The sequence below is a fragment of the Lepeophtheirus salmonis genome, chromosome 1, assembly GCF_016086655.4.
Source record: "Lepeophtheirus salmonis chromosome 1, UVic_Lsal_1.4, whole genome shotgun sequence".
In the NCBI taxonomy this organism is placed as follows: domain Eukaryota; kingdom Metazoa; phylum Arthropoda; class Copepoda; order Siphonostomatoida; family Caligidae; genus Lepeophtheirus; species Lepeophtheirus salmonis.
Window position 1 is genome coordinate 15347722 of NC_052131.2, and position 17655 is coordinate 15365376.

At 29.5% G+C, this 17655-nt stretch overlaps 2 long non-coding RNA genes across 3 annotated transcripts in view; both read left to right on the plus strand.

Moving 5' to 3' along the window:
• Positions 1 to 17655, plus strand: part of LOC121117737 (uncharacterized) — an 85138-nt gene that overhangs the window by 55304 nt on the left and 12179 nt on the right. The window lies entirely within an intron of this gene.
• Positions 14455 to 15139, plus strand: LOC121117724 (uncharacterized). 2 transcript variants are annotated; one of them, XR_005864228.1, is made up of 4 exons: positions 14455 to 14469; positions 14571 to 14842; positions 14904 to 14948; positions 15015 to 15139. It is a non-coding gene; the product is annotated as an uncharacterized lncRNA (long non-coding RNA). The 2 variants fall into 2 exon arrangements; XR_005864229.1 differs by having other exon boundaries at positions 14629 to 14842.

Below are 17655 nucleotides of genomic sequence, written 5' to 3' on the forward strand. Positions count from 1 at the left end.
GAACTTAACTTTACCATTGTTTATCCAAAATCTATCTTGATAGCATTCAGTTTGATGAAAAGTAATCAATAAATTAACTATCATATTTGCAAGAATGAAATATTTATGTCTAACTACCCTAACTTTCTCGTCCCTTGTAGATTGAAAAACTCAAATGTAATAACCTCGCTATTTGATTGGAATTTTCATTTGATTTAACTCAAAATCACTATTTTTTATCCGAATGAAGCTGTTGTTAATACAACTGTTATTTTTTAACGTAATTTAGTGAAGTTTCATTTTTATTGGAAATGGTTCCATTTGATATAATAAAATATCAACTATAAACCCTCAAGATGGAGTTACCTTCAATTATGATGTAATTTATAACGTTGGTAAAAACGCTGTATGAATAAGAGTAAACCTCAATTAGGGAATTTAAAATGATCCGACTAAAGGCAATATAATAGGCTGAACAACCGTTATTTTTTCTCTTTTTTTTGTTGGCCGAATACGTTCTCTTTTTTGCATCCTGTCGAAGCGTCCGGATATTATTTATTAAATTTAAGAAATCTGCAGGTTTTTATAAGTTAAGTCGATTTTTTAAAAAGATTCAAAATGTAATGCATTCTACAAATAAAGAATGGCCTAAATATTTTTGTTATCAATTCTAAACAAAAATCCAAATTTATTAATATTTTATTATATTATATTACTTTACTAATTTCATAATATACCCTAATTAAAACTGACACCCATAACAGATCGCATCTTTTTTTTTTTTTTTTGAATAAAAATACTTTCACGTTACAATACAATTAGAGTTGTTTAAAATACTATCTTTCGGGATATTAAAAAACCACAAAATTAGCTTGGTGACGTTTTATTAGACTAGCCTAATAAGTAGTTATTAGATGGCAAGCAAGTAAATAAACACAAATCCGACTCTGTATTTAGTAAATGCATAAAAAAGAATTAAATCGACGACAATTCTTATTTATTTTCCGAGTCCAACAAGGATTTAAACTTACAACTCCCAAATCAATAATCATCGTTACTCATCGTTTCTCCAATCATGCACTTTATACGAAGATGCCATCTCCTCAAAGATAATATTATTGATGATAACATCTTTGAAAAAAAAGAAACACTGTTCATTTTGCAATTACATTTGTCTCACACTCGTCCTACATCATACTTTTACAACTCGAAATAGAATCTATTTTTAAATCAATTCAGAGATAAAACTCGAAACAGTGTGTGCCTTAGGTAATATACATAATTTTGAGGAACAACGAGTAAAAAAACAACAACTTGAAGATATAAGACGTCATATAACTTTCCTTTTTATGACAAAGCAATCCTTTACCTACCAGTTATGTCTAAATAAATTATAATGAAAGCAGCAAGATAGAAGAAATGAATGAAAAAAAAATACTTAAGAGTTCTACCTAATGAAAAAAACCAACTATTTATATAAACAAATATTAGATATAAATATATAATAATAAATCTTTTGAGACAGGTAAAGGGTTGTCTTTTTCTAACCTTTAGATATACATATAGATATATATGTTTTTTTTCTTTCTTGGTGCATAAATCAAAAGTTATTTAAACGCATTTATCTTCTTTCATTTTATTAGATCCATCATATGCAAATTTCTAGGCCTATTTTCTTAATCCTATTTACTCAGTACTAATTGAACTTGCTATCTTAATTATTAGTTTTAATTTATGATGAAATAAATAGATGAGACAAAAAAGTAGAGAATATTGTAGGGAAATTTGGAAATATGCATACGAAAAAAAATTATAATTTAACGTTAGATTTAAATCAGCCGATTGAATTTCTGTTTTTAAGGTCAAATGGACATAAAAATACCATTTTGTTTATTAATAATGGTAAAATATATATTTTAAAGAAAAAAAGAATATCTCACATTTATATTTGAACCTAAATGCCCTTTGATAAAATTAAAAAATACCTTATTTTGTATTTATGATGGCTCACAACAGCATGTGGTTATATCAAATAGCTACACTTAATTTAGAGCATTACAAGAAAGATGCATTTTAAAACAAAGTAAAATACATAACAGTTACACTTGGAGAGAAAGGTACGTTGCATGGCCACTCTGAAAATGTCCTACCATCTTTATTTTCAAACTCTGAGCAAATAAATATGAAATTCACAATATCAAAAATTATAGGTAGAATTATGAAATGAACATTCAATTTGTAATATAAATTGTTCATACCAGTCACCCAAATACAACATGAATTCTTGTATTAAGCAACTCCAGATTTGTAACAACGCTACTGTGCCTTTTATCACGGCAGTTTTTCCTCAAAGTCAACTATTTTTAATTGTCTCTTTCAGCCTTTGTGAGCCGTCAAAGGAGTAAAGAAGTTTATTTGTTAGAGAAAAAAGATGGCTATATCTGATAAAAATTGAAATCCTGATTTATGAAATTATGAAGCAATTAGCATAGAGGCAGTTATTCATAAATAATTATTTTTTGAAAGATTATTTAACAAAAATATTTTTCATGTTAAACATATTAAACCTACTGATTAAGGAGGATAAATATATATAATATCGTAATAAAATAATTATTTATTAAAAAATGCTCAAACACTGAATTTAAAGAAAAATTAAATTCAGTTTTAGCTCTAATTTTCGGATTCAAGAGCTGAGAAATATAATTCTGAATTTACGGCCAAAATCACGTATAGAGGCTTGAAAAAGCTATTTTTGGGGTTGGGGTGGACTGTGTTTACAGTCAATATTCATTAGAAAAGTTGGGCAACTTTGAATTGATCCTTTTCATAAATGAGTTAAACTAATCACATACTGTCTGGCAGCAATTGTTATTTTAGTGTACTAAGTATAGTAAATATTATGTATATTGTCTTTTATCTGGGAACGTACTAATGTTCCATTAGGTGTATGATCATTGTACTTTACCGGCATACCAGATATACTTGCTTGTAGGGCTGTAACATTGTTAGACATACATGTACTAATTACTCTCTTATCAGTGATTGCTTTAGGTAAGTAAAAATCATACTTTATTTACTTTTTTATAAAAATATGACTTTCATTTAATCTAGAATAAGTTCGGAACCCGTTGAATTCTAATAGTTATTTTTCAACCAAATTGCAGCTGAGTATATATAACTTAAAAATGTAATTTATTTTTTTTCCACTCCGCTCTGCCACATGCCTAAAATTGGCATTGAAACATTTGTGATGTAAACTACTGCGAACTATTTTTTGAGTGGCTATGTGTAAATCAATATTTATTTCTTTTAAAAGCATAAAATTTACTCCTGTGGTTGTTTTGGCAGTTTATTCACTTTGATATCCCATAGTATGAGTTTCATATCAGTAATTAAGTGATAATTTTATAATATTTGAAACTTAAGGGCTATGAACCAAAAACTGAAAATACTCACATTTGACCTCTCCTTAACTATTTCCTTATATAAAGTTCTAAATAATTAAATTTTTAGCAATATTTACTTTAAGAACTTTCCCCTTGTTAAAATTAGAAATATACCTTATCAGCCGGTACGGTGATATATTAAATATATACAAAGAAAAGAAATTTTTACAAAAAGAACATTAAAATATAAAAAAAGATTGACTAAACAATAAATTTATTTTAATAGTTCATTAGAAGGTGTGTCTTTTTTCTAAAAAAGGACATTAAAAAAATTGAAATATTATTTCCTAAAAAAAAAAAGTAATTCGATAAAGATAAATAAAAATATGTTATATAAAAGCCACATATTTTTTCCATTTAAATAAGGTCTTTGCAATAAATATTTATCAAATATTAATAAAAGAAAGAAAAAAAAAGCTAGAAATTGTAACTTTGTATCAGACCCGCTCACACCAAAATAGTCCCTCACTATCAGAACCTCTTTGGTTTAAGTTTAAGCATTATATAATATATAAAAGTTGTTAAATATTTTGTGTTCATTAGATTGATTATTTAATATATTTTTATGAATTCAGATGAAATCCCTTATGTATATTTATACAAGAAATAATATTTGTTTCAAAAGTGTATCTTTCAGTAACATGTTTAAATAAATATATACATATCTATATATGTATTAAATATAAATATTTGTGTGTGTGTCCAGGAATCACGCCCATGCCAATGAATGGATGATGCAGAATTTTTATGTGAGATGAAGCTTTTGCAGCTTGTAGTAGCATGTTCTATTACTCGATTTTTTGCATTTTGGCTTTTCGAAGAGAGTCCGAATAACAATAAAGGGAGACAACCGCTCCGTAATCTTTGGAACATTCAGTGTGACAAACTATCTTATAATTTTGAGAGTCAGACAACATACAAAAGCGTGAATCGTCGAATTAAACATTTTACCACAATCCTTACAGGGAGTGTTAAAATAAATACAATCTGATGAAATTCAAAATTGGGTCGTAAATTTTTTCCTTTCCTTTATGCCCGAGATTGAGACCATAATTATATTTTTACATTTACAAGATAACTGGAGTAAGTCCCGAAAATACTCATAAATTCATGTGGCTTTTGCTTCTGTTTGAGAGGAATCCTTCATTAACAGTTGCCACGGAATTGATGGTAAATGATTTAATGCTTCTCTTTTAAGTGGGAAGATAAATTTTCCGTAAATAAACACTGAACCATAGCGACGAATATCGTGAATTGTAATGATTTTTCTCGATAAAGCCTCAAATTCTAGCATTTGCGGGTCTTCTATATTTTAAAGAATTTTTTTTTGTCAATTCTTGAGGAAGATGTGACATTCGGAGTACCTTTCTAAATAATTCTCTAGCTAGGTGCCACGGATGAGGAATGCATCCTAATCACATTATTACTCCCATCCGTACCTAACATCAACCAATTATATATCAGGGTAGAAGAAATGGACGAACACCATTTGGTCTCCCCATTAATCGTTAGATAAGTAAATATTTTTTTTGGTATGATTCTCGACTCCTATTTTTTAAGGTCTTTCCAGAGCTGGTACGTATCTCCAGTGAAATGACTTCTCCACCCAACAGTTTTATTTGTCAATGGCCTTTTCTACCAACCAAGGGATATATGTTGCCTTATACAGAACCTTTGAATCAATTTGAGTGTTCTTTTGGATATTGAAATTTCTCCACACTGGAATAGACCTCATTATATAGTTATGAAGATGTGACCAGTTTGAAGTAGAAGCTCCTAGACTACTCCAATCAATTCCTAGTATTTCAATTACTTCCTTGATTGAACAATCTCCAATCTTACAATCCCCGCGGGGAACCCATAAACCAATAAGAAGAAGGGAAATAATTAATTTTAATTTCTCCAGGACTAACCTAATTTAGTAATTATGAAGATCAAATAAGACAAATCTAACTGTCTTATACATAAGCAAGATTAAATAAACAAAAGTATTTCTTTCAACTTGTTTGGATAATAATTTTATCTCCATTTAGAAATACTTTTATAATCCTCAAAAGAAATCTAGAACAATGAATAAGAATCCAAGAATAATTTTTGATGAATGAAAGAATAGAGATAATTAGGAAAGTAATCATGATTGATTAAAAAGTTCCCATTATGTAATCTTGAGACTTGTATTATATTTATGTTTGCTACAAGAATAAAACATATTATGGAGCGACGTAGCTCAGTGTACAACGTGCTTGGGATTTTTTCTTTTGAGCTCAATGTGTGTAGGATTGATTCACGGTAGCTTCTAGAAAAGGATATATAAATTAACTATATGGACTAAAAATACATTTTTTATGTCAGATGGAGTAATTGCAATACCTTAATGTTTACTTATACTTGATCAGTGCAACTCCATCTGAGTTGTCCCACACCTCCGTAATCTTGGCCTTCAGGGCGTTGACATTCGGGTGAGAAATCTTGTTTGTCTTGCCCTCTAAGGCACACCAAACAGCAAAGTCCAGGGGGTTTACTTCGGGTGAGGAAGAAGTCCAGAATTTTGGTGGACAGAAGGCAACCATGTTCTCCCTGCAGAAATGCTGTACCTTCTTGGACGTCTGTGTCGGGACACCCTCTTGCGAAAACACATAGTTTTTCCTAGGGAACATGCTCTTCAACCATGGCTAGACATGGTAAAGGGTTTTCAAATACAAGGCGTTATTTTGATATTCAAAGAAAAATGGCATTTTTTGAGATAAATGGTAAGATGTTTTGTTCAATGTAAAAAGGAAGGTATGCCATTAATAATGGAAAACAATATTAGCAAAATGGCCGCCACAGCTACGCTTACATGACCGTATCCTTTTATTAAATTTTCCATCACCAAATTCTCCTGTTCAAAACAGTGTCTACTGTGAAGATATTCTTGTTGGAGGTCCACTTGTGCTAGGAGGAGATGGCACATCGTTTTGCTTGTTGCTCGGACATTTTTGATCGCACAAAAACAAAACATATATTAAATTGTAATTTTGTCAGTTCTTTCGAATGGCGCCAAGTACTAAACTGTTTGACTTTTAGAACTGAGGCTAGACAGCCTCGAAAGGATTCTAATTTTTGAGTCATCCCCCTGTAATATAGGTGATTTTTAACGAGACGTAGAATAACGTAAAATTCAGTCACTTATGTATCTAAGGGCTAAAGAATAAGAAACTATTTTATCTGCATATATTGAATAATTAACATAGCTGGGATGTAACATTTGTCAATTGACAGGGGCTGCACAATAGGGAGAAAATGGACAGGGGCCCTCTACTTTGTTAGAATTTACAAAAAAATAAAAATAATCAAAGAATGAAATGGGTGGTTTTTTTCTAAATTACACTTATTCCCCTCGCCCAACACTTGGTCAAATAAAATAAATTTTGTGATCGTGCCAAATAAGTATGAAACGCAATCAAAAGACTGTATTTCAATAATATTTTCCACGCCCTCAAAAAATCTGTCACTTTTGTGTCATATTTAATTAAAATGATTTTTTTTAATTTTTTAAATATTTGTTTTGACAAAGGGATTTTTAATATTTCATTTAATGATATTTCCAATAAATTATAGTCCTACCATCATTGAGGAATATGGAAGAACCATTTCCTAATTTTTGTTTTGTATTTAATAACTGAATAAATAAAAATTGCATGTTCGCGTATGAAAAGATAAACTTACATATTTTGTCTGATTTATGACCATAATGAATCGTTCAAAAATGTTATATATTTATACAATAATAAATGCATGCAGATTTACATTATTTTTTTGAACTACAATGGCTATAAAGGATCTTGATAAATATTTTCATCATAACGTAGATACTATCCCATATTTGCTGTAATTTTCACCTTGTGATTCATTTGAGTTGACCGACTACATCCTTCTTTTATTATTTATCAGATTAAAAATATTTTGGAAGGATTGGTGGTTTTACTAAAATACGAAAATATATATCAAAAACTAAGGAGCAAATAAATATATTTGATTTATTAAGTATCTTGGCTCCATTATAAAATAATGTATTACAAATCTATTTGACCATTTTATATAAATATGGAAAAAGTTTTGATTGCCAAAATAGAAATGCTTATAACTTTACTTCTAGAGATCCTATTTAAATTTTGAAATCTCAAAACCTTATCAAACAGTTTATACCTTTGTTTCTTTATATATATATATATAAAAGAGGTGAAGTATAAGGAAATCGATTATTTTTCCAATAAATGGCTCTAGTAATGTGTACCTTGTGCAATAAAGTGCAATCGGTGTACGCTTGTTGGCGTTAGATAAAATTTTGTTTCTAAAAAAAAACTTTTTAGAGAGTTTTAGGATTTTCGACTCAGTATTGTTTCAGTGCGCGTCAAAGATGGACACCAACAAAGAGAAAATACAACATATTTTATAGCTTTTCTTCAATAAAGGCAATAATACAAGCCAGGGGACTGAAAATGTTAGTCCTGGTATTGTAACAGCAATTTTAGTTTCTTCTATTCCATTGCAGTAATTTTGATGTCCAAGATGCAAGACGTATTGTCGAAAATGTAGATAAAATAATCAAAATCCTCGAGTCTGACCCTTATGAATGCTCTATTTTGATTGCCAAGGGCATAAACAATAATATGGAAAAAAGACAAATAAATCAATTTAAAAAAAAAATATGATTTTACTGCAATAATAATTAGTATAAATATTAATTAATGTGCACCAAATAGTGGTTTTGTTTGTTGTAGCTAGTGAGCGCTCTAGAGACTAACATACTCATAAATCTTCACATGATATAATTTTTTCCTCAAAACACTTATTCTTTCATTCTTGAGAAGAGAACACATATGAAAGGATATACGTACTGAGTATAGTTACTTGTGAGGATTTCTTTGGGAATATCTTCTTATTAAAGCAAAGTCTGTGTTTAAGTCGACACCTAATTACTCAGAGAATTGTCGGATTCTACTCCTAGTTCGACAATATTAATACAATTTTCGTTATTTTTCAAAACATCTCGTAGATGTATGTATATCCATATGTAAATAAGGTATCTTTGTTATTAATACATAATTATCCACACATGCTGCATATATACAAAGTATGCTCCTAGATATAATTTTTGTATAGATGAAAGGAAGTCAAGTTCTATTAAGTGCTTTAATTTAGTCTTTCTCATTTTTTTCATTTTAAATGAACAAATATAATTAATTATACGTAAACACACACAGCTGAAACTTTTGAAATGTAGAGATCTAAGACTTATATAGAATATGTATTTAATTCACCTTTTGGATTATCTTCTTTTTGTTCAAAGTATGAAAAATTAAATTGTTCTTTCATACATTTAACTAGGATTTTACAAGAGAAACAGATACTTACAGCAGGTTTGTAAGCAAGATGAAAGTCAATTCTTTATTAAAACGGATTTGGGTTTAGACTGTATGTAAGATAACTAAATTTTATATTTTTATTTACTTTTTGAAATTAGCTCTCGTAGTATTTAAGTAAAATAATATTTACAATATTATAAATGTTATTTATATTTTTATATTTTTTACTTTTGCATTTGACTTGCAAGGACAATCTTCTACTAAATTAAGATAAGAAACCTTGAAATGGATTGAAACACGTAAATAAATTACAAGAAACCCACACCACCTTCTGATACATAGCATGAAAGCCAAGAGGCTCAAGATATTCAAGAAAATCCTCACATGAACCAAGGCAAATGGGTCGATTGTGAAAATTTTCTCGGACAAGGAGATTTTCCCACTTGATCAATTTCACAACCACCGAAACAACCTCTGGCTTGAAGAAATAAAAGAAGAGGCTCAAAGGGGTTACCATACCCAATATCCAGCCCAAAAAATGGTCCTCACCGTTGTGTCCTCTGGTGGACAGAAGATGCCTCCATTCTTTTTCCAGGCTGGGCTTAAAGCCTCCCGGGACTCCTATTATAAAGTGCTTGGGTACACCATCTTTCCATGGCTGATGACCAACTATTAAAAATATTAATTATATTTCTCAGCGACGCCCCTGAGTGTTGAGTTAAGTTCATGTCACCTGGTGCACCATATCTGTTGGCTTTCAAATGTGATAAGTAGTCTCAAGAGTTGGATATTTAGATTATAATTCATATTGATTCCAAGGGAAGAACGAGGATTACCTGATGTTTGTGTTTTCATTGCAAGAGTTTATATCAACTTGGGTCAATGCATCTCAGACGTCCAATTCTCCTTTGAACTATCCCAGTCTATTGAATTTTTTAATCGAATATTCTTCAATTAATGGACATATTTCCAAATATCTTGAATATTATCCTAACATTTAGGGTATTTATCGGAGGAACTCGTTGGACTCCCTTTCTTCGATGATTTATTAAAGTTTAACTACAAAAATAAAAATGCTTAGTTCTGTCGAAGTTAAGCACAGGAAGCAAAAAAACTTGACCAATGAAAGAGGAGTTGAATATAGTGGGTTAATAAAAATTGACGAGTCACTACTTTACTGTCTTCTACAAATCGTGGAAGACCATCGAAGGATCTACACTATAAGAAAATTCTTACCAAAAGTCATTCGCATTTTTATTAAACTTACAATAAGAAAGCAGAAATTATTTTTTGTATGTATGATATTATAAAAAAGTATAAATATACTGGGTTGAAAATGATTTACATACTTAAAAATTAAATAATTTGAACTAAATAAATCTTTTGTTTAAATAGGTAAATATAAATAAAGTAAGTGCTTGTTAATTTATTTGATATATCATCAAGAAAAAAAAAAAAAAGTACCCGCATGATATATTTTTTGTAGGTACTATCTTCGACTAGGGTTACCTAGATTCTTATTTCTGGTTTTATGTGTTAAAATTGAATTATAATGGTCATTTTTTATAAAATATTAATTAAAAGGTCACTTTGGCCATGGCTATAACAAATTTCAATTTTGTGCTGAATTTAATGTGATTTAAAAGTAATTTTAAATTATCATATTCATCAGTCAAAGAGTTGGGTTGCAATATGCTAAATAAATAAAAAAAGAGTAATGAGCTATTTTTCAAACAACTTCAATTGAAGTTATTTTGAATACATAAATATTATTTTTGTTGAAATAATTATAAAATATATTTTGTTGTAAATTTAGTATGCTTAATGCATTGTTTTTTACAAAAAAACAACTATAATTTGAAGTATATGAACAGAATTAATAAAATACTCAGTTTTTTCCTTAAAAATATAAATTTTCAAAAAATTAAAGCCGTTAAGATACCTCTAAATATTTTTCAAAACTGTTGAAACTTTTCTTAAATGTTTTTCGTACAATTATAAACCATTTTTTAACCATAGCAATATACTTTTCCATAAAAGATGATCACCCTAGTCCTTGTTTACATTATTTTTTATGCCAATTATTGAAAATATAAAATTATTGATGTATTTCTAAATCCATCTCTTGAGTATACGTTTTGCTGCCTTACCCTGTACATAAATTCAATATTTTCCTTGCCCTAATGCTATTTTAAATGTAAAAGGTTCCTCTTTTCATACGGGCAGCTGATACTAACAAGTGTCTTAATTTAAGCGTATCATATGTCTCGATACCGCCTTTTACCATTGATCTTTTTTTCCTTAAAACATTTAAAACCCAATCATACAATGAAAAAATATCTCAAACTTCATATTATGTTCAGAATACTTTTGATTTCATTATCGTAGCGATATGCTCAAAGTGATTTCATAAATGCTGCCTTGAAATGAAATAGTAAATTAATAACAGTTTATTCATTCTCTCTCATATTTAGGACTCGAAAGCATATCAATGAGATTATAGGTATCTCTCAGGGTTATCATATTTTCTGTGACATCTTTTCAGGCCTGGATTTTTTTTTAAATTGATTCTTATTTTAGTTGAGATATGCTGAGATTTATATGACTGTGTAATCTGATTGCTTCAATAACGTCCATTTACGTATAATTCCATGAAATTTCGTCAGATGGCTTTAGTCTAAATCCAATAGATCAATAAACTTTTATGATATCATATATAATTGCTAAGACATAAATACCTTTGGATAGAAAACAATCCAAAAGTTTTATATTTCCTTGACCATGTTTCACAGTGGGAACGATATTCCTTGGATTTTATTCCTCATTTTTCTTAAAAAATATAATGTGGGTCTTTAACACTAAAAAGTGTGATTTTTGTGATATCTGACCCCTAAATTGAGTCCCAAAAGGAGTACTCTTTATTGTGATGTAATTTGACAAACTCCAAACGATTTTATAAATGTGTTTGTCTTATCAAAAGTTTTATATGGAGTACGATGCAGAACTAAACTTACGATTAGAATTGAAACATTGACTTGTCACCTTTGGGTTGATGAGTACCTTTCAACTTATGGATCTCTCCAACTTGGATGCAATTTTTTTACTTTAATCTTTACTTTGGAAGGTTTTCTACTATCACAAATGCGTTGTATTTTTAAGCTTTGATTGTATGCTGGCTTTGAACAACAAAAATATATGCAAATCTGAAATATGGTATGGTGGAGTGATATTAGAATACATTTGAAGAATAGTATCCTTTGCTGTGAGGGAGAAATTACAAAAATGTTCTACAATAATGGATGTTTACAGGGTTATTAATCTATAAAACTATTTAATTGTTCTTGGAAAATATAGTAACTCACAATCTACCGTAGCAACTCTGGTCCAACATACATGAAAACTAGAGATTGCTCGAATACTTTACTATTGAGCATGCACAAAGTATAAATTATGAAGTGCAAATATCTCAAATATTTTAAATTTAAATTTAAAAAGTGATAGATTATACCAACAAATTGTATTAATGCGTTAAATAGTTAATTCCAGCCCTACTAATTCAATTGTACCAATGTTTAATAGTTTTCTTGTCGTAGAACTTCCCCTGAACTCAACAGAATATAATAGGGTCGTTTGAAAAGCCCGTCCACAGTCCAGGGGATGGCAAAACTGGCACGTATTCAAGTTAAGCTTAATTAGTAGCATCTCTTGAAAGAACACACACCAACTTTCAGACAGATCGGTATATTTCTTTCTATTTGGTATTTGTTGTGAATTTCAAAAAATAGACGAAAAAGATTTTCTTGTGTTGATAAACATTATGGGTACTCTGCACCTTCTAAAAGAACAGTTTATAAGTGGTGTCAAAATTTTTGGAATTGTCATATGAGCACACGTTACGTTGAACGTTCTGGACGCCCTGTTGAGGTTATTACTCCAGAAATCATTGATAAAATCCAAGATATACTGATGGATGACAAAAGAAGTGTGTGAAATTGCTAGCACTGTGGGCATCTCGATTTGGAGCACTATTTCCATTAATTTTGCGACCACAACTGATGAGGTGTGAGCTGGTGCATTGGCGTGATGAAAATTACATTTTTGTGGAGAAATCATAGGCGTTTTTATTGCAGCTCGGTTTTCAAAACAGTCCAATTACGATGAATAATATGAACCTGTAATAGTTTTATCCTTTTCTAGATTTTCGATGAGGACAATTCCTTGTGAATCCAAAAAACCGTCGCCATAATCTTTCCTACTGATTCCTCGATTCAAAAAAATGCCAAACAGAAACAATGGGTTAGGGAGGGGTCTAGATGGCGTTTACTTTTATAAAAGACAATTTTCTATCTTAAATACTGTTATTAAGCACAATTTTGTTTTGCGAGTCGAAATTTGGTTTGTTACATAGACGGCAGTTCTTAAAGTAATACCAATACATAAAATAAGTAATTGAAATGACCTAGCTTTATATGAGAACTGTTTGAGACATACCTATATGTTTGATAATCAAATTTAAGAATATAAACTACCTTATTTAATGCAATTCTTCAAAAACGTATGATAATTATTATATACGTAATGTTTTGACATATTACGTAGTATAATTTGAGTATAAGTAATATCGACTAAAGTTGTAATAACATTTGTATAAGTTATACAAATGGATTTCTGTAAACTATTTATTATTTACAAATTACATTTATCTACACAATAAAATGTAATTAGCAAAAATCCTACATAAAACTTTCTTCAAGCAAAAGAAAGCATTTTTGGAATTTGAATCATTTAAATTTCAATTGATGCAAATAAGATTTCATCTTCTATGAATACCAAATGAGGTTAAATTAAAGTAATATATATATAGATAAGGTGGTAATCAAGAAAACGTTTATTCATTCTTTAAAAAATCTATGGTTGTAAAATGTTATTTGTTGTAAATATGCTACTTTACACATTTAGGGTGTTCCTGAATTAAAGTAACATAAAAAAGTAAACTGTAGTTATTATTAGACTGTGCATTAATATTTTTTTACAGTACAATATTGTTTTAGAATGAACGTAATATATCCTTCAACGTGATTACCCTTATTCTGAACAACATAGTGGAGATGCATCGTCACTGACTTGCAGCTAGTATCCATAATAAATTTTAAAATATGTCGCCAACATGGTTGCCATCGGAGAGTGCTTATTGAGTATCGGAAAAACATTGTCCTCTCCATCGACCAAACCTTACATTGCAAAGTCAAGAGGGTGTTCCAAAGTCTTTAAAATTGACTTTAAACCATTTTTGTACTTCATTTTCATATTTTTGACTTGGATAGAAAAGTTCATATACGACCTCAGGAATATAAATGTGTAGAAAAGTAGAATCGATAAATATTCTACCCCCCAAAAAAAAAAAAAAAAAAAAAAAAAAAAATGTCAACTGTTGTTCCTCCCTTCCCTCAATTGATAATGCACAAATACATATTAGGTTAGGGAAAACTAATTTCGCATTTCCGCCCTCTTTTTTACTAAATGTATCTTGTTCAATATTTGTCACATCGGATAATAGCATAAGGTGTTGAAATGTATATAGTACAAACGCTTTTGGGACAGTTTCAGTAGTGAATTATCCTGCGTCGAATATGGAGGTCTCAAAAGAAGAAAATTACCTTATTTAAAATTTTAACTACCTGAAGTTTGTGCATGTAAGACTAGTTAAACACTACTTTTTGTAGAGAAAAAATGATGTCAAAACAGATTTAATATCTTCTTTTAATTTCTATGAAATATTATATACTTTTAATAGGATCAAGGACAGTATTTGATTAAATAGATAAATATTTATTTTTTTATTCCGGAATAAGAATCAATTAACGACGTTGGATTAATTCCCCAATAAAAAACTAATTACACCTGTACATAGCATTAATGTGGGATATAAAAAGACTCTGATTCTGATTAAAAATTATCATTCTATTTTGTGATATTCCGTCATCATGCAATTCAACTTGAAAACAATCTTCGCCATCCTTGCCATCTTCGGCCTTGTTATGCCCGCCGCTTTGGGACTCCAAAAGGGTAAGTGAAGGAGTTCATCTCATCCTTTGATCCCCTGTGATTATCATTTACTCCATTCCAGCCCAACACTCTAGAGACAGAAGAAGTGCTCGTCCTCTTCAAAAACGTAAGTTATTCATTTTTAATCATATTGATTTGTTAATTATGATTCTTTTACCCTCTATTTCTATAGAAAGACACTAAGGATGCTCGAAGCCACTATGAAAAAAATTATCTTTGCAACATCAAAAAGTGTCTGTTTCTAATTGTGTACCCAAGATTTAGCAATTATGAAATATAAACAATAACATCATAAAATATTCAGACCAGTTTCATTTTTAGAAAAATTCCCTTTTTATAGATTATTAGTGAAGGTCAAAAGGATTTTCAATTTTTCAGACATTCATAGCTTGTATATATATTTGTAATATTGTATTACAAATATATTCTTATAAATACCAATATCCAGATTGAATGAGTATCATATTCAAAACAGTTATCTATTTATTTATTTAGTTACTATTTATAAAAAAGGATCAAAACGCTTGAAAGAGCAAAAAGGATCTTTTATACACCAACTTAAACAATTTTCATCAGTAAGGGTTAAACAGACTCATATATAATGTATGTATAATACTTTTACTATTATATATTTAAAAAAAAAAAACATTAATCGGTTTTGACGCATGGTTTATTACAAGAAACTTTTTGATAAACACATTTACTAGTCTAAGAGAATCTCAATCTTATAGTTTCTTTATATATATATATACTTGGGGAGGCAAAAGGCGGTCATGGAAAAATTGAATTAAGTTCGTGTAACTTTATATCTTAGGACTTTTCTGGCCCTTAAGCTGGCACACTCCCTCTTGATATTATTTTCAGAGTATCTTGCCCACTCCTTGTGGATCACAATAATTCGTAATCACTCGTAATTGAAAATAAAGGGGATAATATAGTAATTAATTCTACTGCAAGTTTTGGGTCTCCAATCTCTATAAATATATATTGCAGTGATTCAAACTCATCGAAAACGTATTTAACATAAATAACTGTTCAATTCGTCACATTTAATTTCGTTTTTATATCGTCAAGAAGATAAAATATTTGTTTGAGTACGACGAAAAATTAAAAAAAGTAAGTGTTGAGGAATACATTTTGTCTACTCATTGCTGACACAATTAACACTAAAATGTTTATTACTATAATTATGGAAACATTATAAAATTAATCAACTCATTTAGTCCTAATTATTCGAATATGAAAGAATCCATTTAAAATTATACAAGGATTGAAAAGATTCTAATATGAACAAAAAATTAATATAAAATGAAGTGTTGACAATATTTACCAAACATTCCTAGCTCTTAAATAGATATGATTTACTTTTTAACACAAATGTTTTTTAAACTTTTGAATATACAGTTGAGATAAGAAAATACAGATGTGTAAATATTTTGTTTTCATTATATTCATTTATTATAATTTTTTTGTTACTCATCCAGCTTAATTAAGTAAGTTATAGGACGTAGCTATCTCTACTTTTGTACAAAATTTCATTATTCAAAATTTTAGACTTAATTTTTTTAATACAATACTTCCTATTCATTCTTTTTCTCAAACAAACTACTGGGAAAGAATAAAAGATAAAATATTATTAGGGGAAAAAGTAATTTCGTATTTCATGCCTCTTTTTTTAGTGTTAGTATATCCTGTTAATTATTGGTCACATTGGACCTTACAATAAGATATTGTAAAGGTGTGAGTGTATACTACAGACACTTTTTAGCCGCTTTCGTCTTGAATTATCATGTTTCGGGTTTGACATTTTTATAAGCTAAAATTGAAAAACGGCTCAAAAGCAGCCATGAAAATGTATCATGTATACGGGACCAATACTCTTTTGTGACCCCAACTGTGGTTCGTGCACCTTTTTTCCCCTTCTCAATTCTGGCCTCTATTGTGAACAAATAGGCTTTTTGAAGCTAGTGATCGAACAGAAGTGGCCAGCATTGGTGAATAGGAGACAAAAAACATCAAGATAAGTCCAGGCCACATTCAACTTTTTGATGAAGCACCAGGGAGCTCGGATGAGAAGTTATTATGCATCCACCCTATAGTCCGGACCTGGCCTATAGAGTCCTATGAAAATGGGTTGTCTAAGTATTTTGCCAATAGGGATATTGGGTTCTATGAATTTATTAAGTTATATTCTCATTGGCAACAAGTTATAAACCAAAACACGGCATACTTGGCTTAAACCGGATGATTCTAATACTTTTTATAAAGCATTATAATAAAGCCAAAAATACAAATTACTTTTTCCCTTACCTACTATATGCATGAATATTTGCCATTAATTCGACACAAGTATTTATTTAATTGTCTTAATTTTAAAAGTTACTGATTTACACTTTTGTAAAATTAAGTAATGTCAATATCAAGAAAGTCAATTTATTAACAATCTTCAATGCTTAAAGACCTAAAAATGGCAATAAGGGATTGATGTTCCCTTAAAAATAATTGAATAATGTAGATTCAGAGCTTACCTATGTCAATGCGCTACAAATCGATAATAACACAAAAATATTCCTAAAAGTAATAACGAAGAAAAAATGCGTAATAAAAATTGGTCATTGAGTTGATCATTTGAAAATTAAAAGGAGAAAGAAAAATAATGAGATAAATAATTGATTTTCGACTGTTGTTTTTCTTAAAATGTCTTTTACCGTGTTGAATACTATGACAACGGTGAAAAACTTCCATTGACTGAAACCATGATCCTAAAACCTAATTACAACGACAAATTCGTTGGTGTATTCATACTAAGTACT